At 38.2% G+C, this 10,000-nt stretch overlaps 1 long non-coding RNA gene across 1 annotated transcript in view; it reads right to left on the minus strand.

Annotated features, from left to right (window-relative positions):
• Positions 1-10,000, minus strand: part of LOC136839132 (uncharacterized) — a 26,014-nt gene that overhangs the window by 8,383 nt on the left and 7,631 nt on the right. Inside the window, exon 2 of the long non-coding RNA XR_010853214.1 lies at positions 4,741-4,931. This is a non-coding gene — a long non-coding RNA (uncharacterized lncRNA). The remainder of the gene's footprint in view (positions 1-4,740; positions 4,932-10,000) is intronic.

The following is a 10,000-nucleotide window of genomic DNA, read 5'->3' on the forward strand; positions in this document are numbered from 1 at the left end:
CTAAAACAAACATCTCAAAATACCGAAGAGAAGACGTGTATCATCCGGTGAGGTCCCGGACTTCTTCGAGTTCTCAATTTTCCTGTACTCTCTCCTGAAAGAGCCCCGTAGGCAGTTGATTTTCTTGATCACGGCGTCCCGCGTACAGTCCGGCTCAAGTTTTCAATATGTCCTGAAGAGCTGATATCCCCTTGCTTCTGGCTATTTTATATTAGAATATTCCTTTGATTTCACCTTCCATAAGCCTGGATGATCTCTGTAGGTATGTATGAATTGCAGTAACACCTCCCTATCGTTCCTCTTTCCATTGATGTCCTCCATATTTCAGTCCTAGGTTGATGCGTTCACTCCTTGGTTTGAAGCACAACTGAAGTTTGATGTTCGACGCAGTGTTGCCAACCCTCCCACAACTCATTACCCTACCTTGGCTCTGAATTTACCCTACTTAACCTGCCATTACCCCACGCCTGGCATTAGGATGTGAATATTAATAAATCTGATGTACAAGGATTATTTTTATTTTTATTTATCAAATACATTCTTAAAGGCATACGTTGAAACATTATGGAGTTCAATAAGATCAGTTTGTTACCATTTTACTTCTACAATTTTCATCCATACCTTTCATTGCCGATTTTGTAACTAAAATGGCATTGATAAAGGCCCCATTTTATTTCGTTTTTTGTCTTTGTATCTGTTAAAATGAAAAGATCCTTTCAGTCTCTGCATTAGAATGGGGAAGAGTATATACAAGTTTTGCTAAAGCAACCAAATTTTTGAAGACAGGCTCATCATTAACATCTTTCACAGTAGCTAAGAAAACCCAAAATTCAGTGTTAGATTTCTTCATCAGGTCCTTAATCTCCATATCATCAAAATACAAAGGCAGCTTTCGCCATTCCTCATCAATATCGCCATGCAGCAAATGATTATATTTATCTTTGAGGAGACCAAGAGATGGTAGTCTGTTCCTGCTATTAAGGTCAAGTGCTACAGTAGGTTCAATAAATTCTAGCTCACGAAAAAATGGATCATTTAAAGGAAGCATCCTCTTGATCTCCTCGAAAGCAATCTGATAAAATGATAAACATCTCTTTAAAAATTGTGACATCAGAATTAAGGTCTGCATCTGCAATTATATCTGAGCAATTCTTTCCTGGGGAAACTTCAGATAAAGGCAAAAGCTGATTTGTATTTGATGGATCAATTTTAGACACGTCATGCAAATACTGAGGCTTAATAAAATTTTGACAAAGAAATCTGACAGTTCTTTGGATTTCTTTTTGAAATACACCTATGAGATTCTTTCTTACTTTGAAAAAGGCATTTATACTATTGAAATACTTTAAAAACAAACCTCAAACTCTAGATAGGCCTTGGTGAATGGATTGTTAAACTCACTAACTATATGATCAGCTGAAAGATTTGTCCTCAATTTGTGCCTGAAAAAAGCAACTTCAATACATCCCACTGATCAAGAATACGGGCTACACAATGTTGCAATGCAAGCCGATTACAGTCCGTTAAGGCCCGAAGTCCGAAGGCCCGATAGTCCGAAGGCCCGATAGTCCGAAGGTCCGATAGTCGTAGGTCTAAGCCGGCATTCCGAGGCAAGCGCCCCACCCCGCCTGATTAATCCCCCGCCTCCCATGGTTAATACGGTAAAATTGTAACCAGTAAACACCCCTAGGGTACGTTATGTTGGTATTTTTATGGGTGTTTACTGGTTAAATTTTGCCGTATTAGCTATGGAGGTGGGGGCTGATTACAGTCCGTCGGACCATCGGGCCTTCTGACTTTCGGACTATCGGACCTTTGACTATCGGGCCTGCTGACTTTCGGACTATCGGACCTTCGGACTATCGGACCTTCGGACTATAGGGCGGTCACCATGCAAGCCAACGTGTATCAGATGGTCTTAGAATGCGCTGCTTTTCAGCATTCATGAAAACTTGTAATTCTGCAAGCTGTGCCTGTCGCTTGGAACTATGCCCAAAGTAACTGGAAATATTCCTAATGAAAGCCTCCACATTAGTAGGTAGTTTGCGAGCAGCCTTACTTGCTGCAATGTGCATACAGTGACAAATACATCCTAACAATAAGAAACTTTTATCTGCCTCCTTCCTTAATCTTGTCATTACAGAGTTATTCTCCCCTACTATGACACTGGCATTATCTGCTGCCATACCAATCATATTGTTTAAAGGAATGCCTCTATCTTCAAAGCATTTCATAACAGCATTTGCTACTGATTCTGCAGAACAATCTTTAGCATCATGTGAAATAACTTCTAGTAACTGCATAACAACATCGTTTTTATCATCAGAAAAATATGACAACACATGCAATCAACTTAGTATGAGCAATGTCTGTACCCTCGTCTATGAGAAGTGAAAACTTTTTTTTTTCTTTTAATTGACAGCTAAGCATATTTGTCTCTTTCTTGCCTAATACATTTGTCACAATGCTAGCAAGTTTAGTTCTATGCAACTTTACATTCTTAGCAATTTCTGAATCAAAAATCTCCTTTAGCAACTCAGATAAATGGTCCATAGTTTTCATAGATATACTGTGTTCACAGAAAAGTGAAGCTAACTTGATTTCTGCAATTTTTACTTTATTGTGTAATGCAACCTTTGCCTCATTTTTTGGACGAACCCAGCTACTCAAAGATTGTTGTTTTTCCAAAAATTGCATTCTTTTCTTATGTACTTCACTCTTACTATGCCTATTTATTTCACTACGGTGAGCATTAAATTTGGAATCACGTTTGCAACTTGCACGAAAAGGGTCATTCACAACAGCAGCTAGCCATGGCTTCAATTCGGCTTCCTAAAAAAAAAGGAATAAAATGTGAAGTTTCAGGATAGGCTTAGCCATATATAGTATTTCTGGCTATAACGAATTACGCCTAATCCAAATATTTACCATACAAACGAAAAGATGGATAAAATTACTGGCAAGGCTATCCACTAGGCTAAAACTATAATAATTTTCGTTTTGTGAATGTCGAGAAAATACCCTAAGCCTATATCCAAGAAACGATAAACTGACTTGCCCACACTGAGTCTATAGGCTAGACAGCATTCATATAAGCTTAAAGTTAACCATATGTCCGGATTTTCTCGGACATGTTCTACATTTATGTATCAAGTCCGGGAAGAATTTCGAGATTTCTTCAAGCGTTCGGAATTTCAACTTAAAAATACTAGAAAAAAAAGTAAATAATATATGTATAAAAAACAAAAACATAAATGAGAAAATATACATAGCCTACATACACACTACATATATTGTGTGTGTATACTCCTTCAAATATATGGTTCAAGAACATATATAAATAAATTAGGCGAATAACTTACTACACACACAGGCTTAACCTAAGTTGCCTAAGGTCAGCCTACTTTACTTTGAAACACCATGGCCATTACCTAACACTCAATTGAATTTACTCAGCAAGTTTTACCGGCATGAAAACTAAAATAATCTCAAGTCAGCCAATTTTCCTAGTTGCTAATGAATATATCTCAGGGAATACCTAACCAACCAGCCTATCACATCACTGATCGAAATTCTTACCTGAAGCCATTCGTCCCTAAACTTTTGTTTCCTTGCTTTCTCTTTTTCCTCCTTTGCCAATTCATTCCTGTATTGTCTCTTCTTTTTAGGCGTAGAAGGGCCTGCCTGATTATTATCATCCATAGGCTAATATCCCGCATGCAACTTCACAACACAATATAAATAACTCAATCCAGGCGGGATGAATGGCTGCATGCGAATTTCAAACTTCAATAGGCTACTCCTACTACAACAATAATACATGTAGTGGCTTGTAGCCCCGAGCAACAGTTACACTATACAAATTTCAAACGTGTTAGATTCCGACATGGATGACGCAATAGTTTTCAGGAATCAGTAGCAGCAGCCAGTGAACCGTTAGTTTGGCTATGTAGTGAGTAGTGTTTGCTTGGAAAATAAATAAATGAATGAATAAATAAATAGATAAATAAATAAATACATAAATAAATGAAAGAAAAAAGTACCTTTTGCACATAATAAACAAATAAATAAAATAAAATAAAATAAAAAAATTAAGGACCAACAAATCTTGAAATTACCCCACGTTTTGCCCAGATTTTGTGACATTACCCCATTACCCCAGAGGCCAGGATTTGAGGCTGAATTACCCCACGCGTGGGGTAATTACCCCACGGTTGGCAACACTGGTTCGACGCGCCGCCGTTCTCACATTCAAACGGTTTGTGGACAATGAAGCCCCGACCACAAAAGTCAGGCTCGAACAGACTTTCTTCGAACCGTTCGACAAACGCGTTCGACAACCAAATATCCCGTTCACACGTTCGAACATCACTTCAAACACAAGTCTGTCGACCTACAGCTTATCGTGGAATCCGAACCACATTATAGTAAGAAATTAATTTCTATCACCTGAAGTAAATTCCTGTAATTCTTCATTGGCCGGTCGGAGAATCGAACGCTGGACCAGCAGAGTTCTAGCTGAGAACGGTACCCACTCGCCCATTGAGGAACTGTCTTATATAAGTATGTGTGTGTGTGTGTGTGTGTGTGTGTGTGTGTGTTGTGTGTGTGTGTGTGTGTGTGAGAGAGAGAGAGAGAGAGAGAGAGAGAGAGAGAGAGACTTAAGACTGACTGCAGAGAAATTGAACATTACCACCCTGACTTTCAACAGTGCTCTCGGTTTTCCCAGGCAATGTTTACCTCGGCGTCTCTGACAACAATGGAGTTGGCTTCTTAAATACTGGATCGTCTGCTGGATTCCTAATTAGTTCCCGACAGTTTGTTGTCGTGGAGTTTAGACTGCGAAGCTTTGTCTTTGCTCTGAGTACAATGGCAAATGTCAGAGGTTGGGGGCGACTTCCAACTCCGTTGAATGCAAGAGCTGATTAGATCTGGAATGTGGTTAGTGTTGATTAGAATTGCATTAAGTATGAGAGAAAAAACAAGAAATTGACTGTATAAAATTCCAAATAATGTTAAATATGACACTAGATCATCATAACGTTAAATATGACTATAAATCAGAATAACATTAAATATGACACTGTAAATCTGAGTACCATTAAATATGACACTGTAAATCAGAGTAGCATCAAATATGACAAATCAAAATACGAGCAACATGAAATATACTATTAATCAGTAACACCAAATATGAAATGGAACACGAAATATGACGCTAAATCAAATTAACAAGAAATATGACAGTATTGTCAGATATGACACCATCTGCAAAACAGCAATAGCAAGACTATAAATCTGTTACACGAACGAAATACGGTTTTCTTAATTGCCCAACTGACGTATTTTTTCTTCTGCAGGAGAAAGCAGCCGTTCTTGGAGACGCAGTATGGTTTTGAAAGGGCGTCCTCTACGTCGTTTATCAACTTATTTATTATGCTATATTTTGCTAACAATCTGAAATGTGTCTAGGTTAAAGTAATGTTTATTGCTCCTGAAATTTTCATAATGATTTACTGGACATACAGCTTAGTCTTTTCATGGGTTGAAGAGTAATCTTCCCTACTTGAGATTTAAGCACGTTATAAAATACGGAACGTAACAGGCGAAGGAAGTGTTGGCGAGATAAATCAAAGGCGAGATAAATCAAAATCTTCAAATGTGCAAAGTTATTACAAATAACTACTTTATTAAATGTAATTTTAATCACTCGTGACAGGATACAAAATCAAGTAATTATCAATCATGAGTAGTTTCAATAGACATTGACAAATTATGAAATATAGAGATTCTTCCTGGTCTTGTTCCACTCAAACAATATCATCGCCATTTAAGTTTAATTTTGGAGGAGTCCGTTAAATATTTATGAAAATTTGGAGGAGTTAAGTATTTATGAAACTGCTTTAGTAAACTAAGTCCAAGGTAGTTCTGTTTTTATTTATATTTTGAATTATCTTGAAAGCTGTGTATATCTGATTCCCGATATGTGTTTTGGAACCTGATTTTATCAATGTTTATCCTTCCCTGACGTTAGTTATGCTCATTATATTTGCTGTAATAGTAATTTCTCAATGTTTAAAAAATAAATTACAGGTAGTGTTATGGCTGTACCTGCTGACTGACTCATGGCTAGTGTTCTCTTGAAACTTACCAGGTCGTAAATTCCTGAGATGTATGCTAGTATTGGCATCAGCCCTCTTTTTTTTTTTTTGCTATGCCCCTAGGTTACATCAGGCTACATTTTGGGTGTGGGAAACACAATGTGATTATTTTCAAGAAAAGCCTATGGTTAGTTTTTAAGATATGGCGTCCCGCTTTTCTCAGGAAAGGTCTCGGTAACATCTTGGGAAAATGCTACCGGTCCTAGCGTAATGTCCATTCTTCTTCGTTTTAACGTGCCTTTTCCCATTTCTATATGGGGTAAGTACGGTGCCTTCTTTTGAAGGACTGATTTGGCGTTGGGGTAGGCCATATACTTTTAAAATAGGCAATCAATAAGTATTAACTCTCCTTGTACACATACCAGTATACATTAACGAATTAATACTGTAATATCTTTGTCTTTCTACGTCATCATCACTATATGTAGGGTTATATATTTTTTGTCTTTTGTAAATGCTTGTATGACAGTGTACGTTCAATGCTTCGCCATAATTTCAGACAAAACTGGGTTCTCATATTATACTGCCATATTCGTGTTAAACTGATTCAGAGAGATTATTGCTTTAGTCGTGTGCCTCTTACATTGACGTTAGACAAATTTTTCTCTTCGTATACTGTCATATTCCCAGTAAACAGATTCAAAGAAATTAATATTGCTTGTTCGTTTGCCCTGTATTGATGAATATTATATTTCAGAACGAGTGGGTTATTTGCTTTTATGTGAGGACTACCAGCAATTACCAATGATTACCTGACTTCAGGACAACTCTGGGGCTACGTTTGTCATCTGTACAGTGGACCGAGTGATATAGGAAAGGGAAGCTTCGGCCGTAGCATCTGGTACTTAACAGAAATCTGCCTTATTACGAGCAAGTAACAATTTGACTTCAGGAGTACAGCAGTGAGGCTACGTTTCTCATCTGTACAATGGCCAAGTATAAAGAAAACGGGAAGCCTTTTCCCGGCCGGTCCTGACGGAGTTTACCAGGAGAGTTTTCTGCTATCTACCCGAGGGAGTAGTTGGCCCGGCACTATACTATTATATAGCTACGAAAAGTTGAGACTTTCCTATAGTTAGCGGCGTTGACACGGTTCCCATTTTGTTCCTCATCAGACGGTGGGTACCGTTCTCAGCTAGCACTCTGCTGGCCCCGCGTTCGATCCTCCGACCGGCCAATGAAAAATTAGAGGAATTTATTTTTTGGTGATAGAAATAACTTCATTTCTCGCTATAATGTTGTTCGGATTACACAATAAGCTGTAAGTCCGTTGCTAGGTAACCAGTTGGTTCTTAGCCACGTAAAATAAAACTAATCCTTCGGGCCAGCCCTAGAAGAGCTGTTAATCAGCTCAGTGGTCTGGTTAAACTAAGGTATACTTAATTAAATGCCGAAGGAGGTATTTAATCCTAATCCAAAAAGGCACTAAACCACTGAGGCTACGTTTTTCATCTGTACAATGGCCAAGTACACAGAAAACGGTAAGCTTTTTCCCGGGCGGTCCTGGAGGAGTTTACCAGGGCTGTTATTTGTGATACACCCGAGGCAGCAGCCGGCGGCCTAGCACCAGGTGCATTTTTCATCCGTACAATGGCCAAGTAAACAGAAAACGGGAGGCTTTTTCCTTTTTTTAACAGTTTCTCTCTTCAATAGATGGACATCCTACAGTATTAACTCTTGTTTTGAAATCTGATGGATGGCCTTCAATGCTATTTCTATGTATAAATTACTATTAACTTTAAACATAACACTGATATGACTAACAGTTTTACCAATCCTAATATTTCAAAATAGAATTTGGTCAGCATATAACTCCAGGTTCAGATTACTCCAAGTAGTTTAATATTTCTCACCGCCTAGCCTAAGTGTTCCTATTAAGATGTTTCTCTCCTTACGTGGACATCTAGAATGACTGGTACCTCACTATGTTCAACCGTTCTTTTAAACACAGTTTCCTACCTAACAAAGTTTCCTTCAAATATTTCAAAGTCACCTTTAAAGTTAATCGATATTTGTCAGTAACATTTTGGGCCCTTTTAGTATTTTTGTAATTAGACTGTCTGGATAGGCACGTTCTCCTATTTTTGAGTCCCATACAAATTAGGTTCCACTTACTATACAAAAGCCTTTCCAGTGATTATGGTAATCACGCAAGAGAGACTCTTTCAACCAAACTATTTTTAAGTAATGTCTTTCTAATCCTCTTTTAGATTCGAGCCAAAAAATCCTTTGATGGAGAAAAAGTTTTTAATGAAAGTGAAATAAAATGGTTACAAATTTCACGTCTCTCACCGGCTTTTCATTAGACAAGATAATCCCCGTAGGGGGTAGTGCCGTCAGTGCAACTCGTGCGGTGCACTGTAGGTATTACTTAAGGTTCTTAGCAGCGTCCCTTCAGCCCCTAGCTACAACCCCCTTTCGTTCCTTTTACTGTTCTTCCTTTCATATTCTCTTTCTTCCAACTTGCTTTCCACCCTCTCCTAACAATTGTTTCATAGTGCAACTGCTTTCAGGTTTTCCTCTTGTTACACCTTTCAGACCTTTTATTGTCAATTTCCGTTTCAGCACTAAATTACTTCATTGGTCCCAGCGCTTGGCCTTTGGCCTAAATTCTATATTCAGTCCAGTTCGATTCATTACACAAGATAATAAATATGAAAAAATGGAATAAACGAAAAAGATTATGAATTCATACAAGTTCCAGCTTCAGATAATGTCATTCACGTATTTTAACATAAAACTCCACTCTGTCTTCCAGTGGGCTTTGTAACGCGGTCAGATCTGCGAAACTAAGATTACTGAAACACTTTTAACCCTTACTGGACGGGCATCATCATGTGAGGAACTACAGCATAACAGGTTTTGAGTGAACGCCCGGCTAACTCTTATGAGGATTAATATTGCCCGCCGTACGGTTTGGTATAGTGAAAAGCATAGTACACAAGTTAAATATATTTATGGGCCTAAAATCTGAATAATAACCTCCACTAACATTTTCTCATTAAAGCAAAAAGATTTCACAAAACACGTTATCAATACCAATACTTGCGTACATTTAAACAATGTAATGTTTGCAAGTCCTTGATGGACAAATTTAAAGATAATGCAATAACACATCATTATTTCTAACCTGTCCACGGCATGCAAAGGCGAGAAAAGAATAATTAAAACAAAATTCGCGAAGCTTTATGAGGAAGCATAATTATGCACAATTTTACCGGACTCAGCACATCATTAAAAGCCTCTCCACTTTCCAGGAAGAACGGACTAAGTAATCTTAAACCCCTTGAGAGAGAGAGAGAGAGAGAGAGAGAGAGAGAGAGAGAGAGAGAGAGAGAGAGAGAGAGAGAGAAAATAAAACTATTCAGGACTTTCTTCAATAAGCCTTGAACAATTGTCAAAACTGAGAGAGAGAGAGAGAGAGAGAGAGAGAGAGAGAGAGAGAGAGAGAGAGAGAGAGAGAGAGAGAGAGAGAGAGAGAGATAGACTAACATTATTAAAACTAGTTGAGAGAGAGAGAGAGAGAGAGAGAGAGAGAGAGAGAGAGAGAGAGAGACTAACATTATTAAAACTAGCGAGAGAGAGAGAGAGAGAGAGAGAGAGAGAGAGAGACTAACATTATTAAAACTAGCGAGAGAGAGAGAGAGAGACTAACATTATTAAAACTAGCGAGAGAGAGAGAGAGAGAGAGAGAGAGAGAGAGAGAGAGAGAGAGAGAGAGAGAGAGAGAGAGAGAGGACTAACATTATTAAAACTAGCGAGAGAGAGAGAGAGAGAGAGAGAGAGAGAACTAACATTATTAAAACTAGAGAGAGAGAGAGAGAGAGAGAGAGAGAGAG

The sequence above is a fragment of the Macrobrachium rosenbergii genome, chromosome 6 (assembly GCF_040412425.1).
Source record: "Macrobrachium rosenbergii isolate ZJJX-2024 chromosome 6, ASM4041242v1, whole genome shotgun sequence".
Lineage (NCBI taxonomy): Eukaryota > Metazoa > Arthropoda > Malacostraca > Decapoda > Palaemonidae > Macrobrachium > Macrobrachium rosenbergii.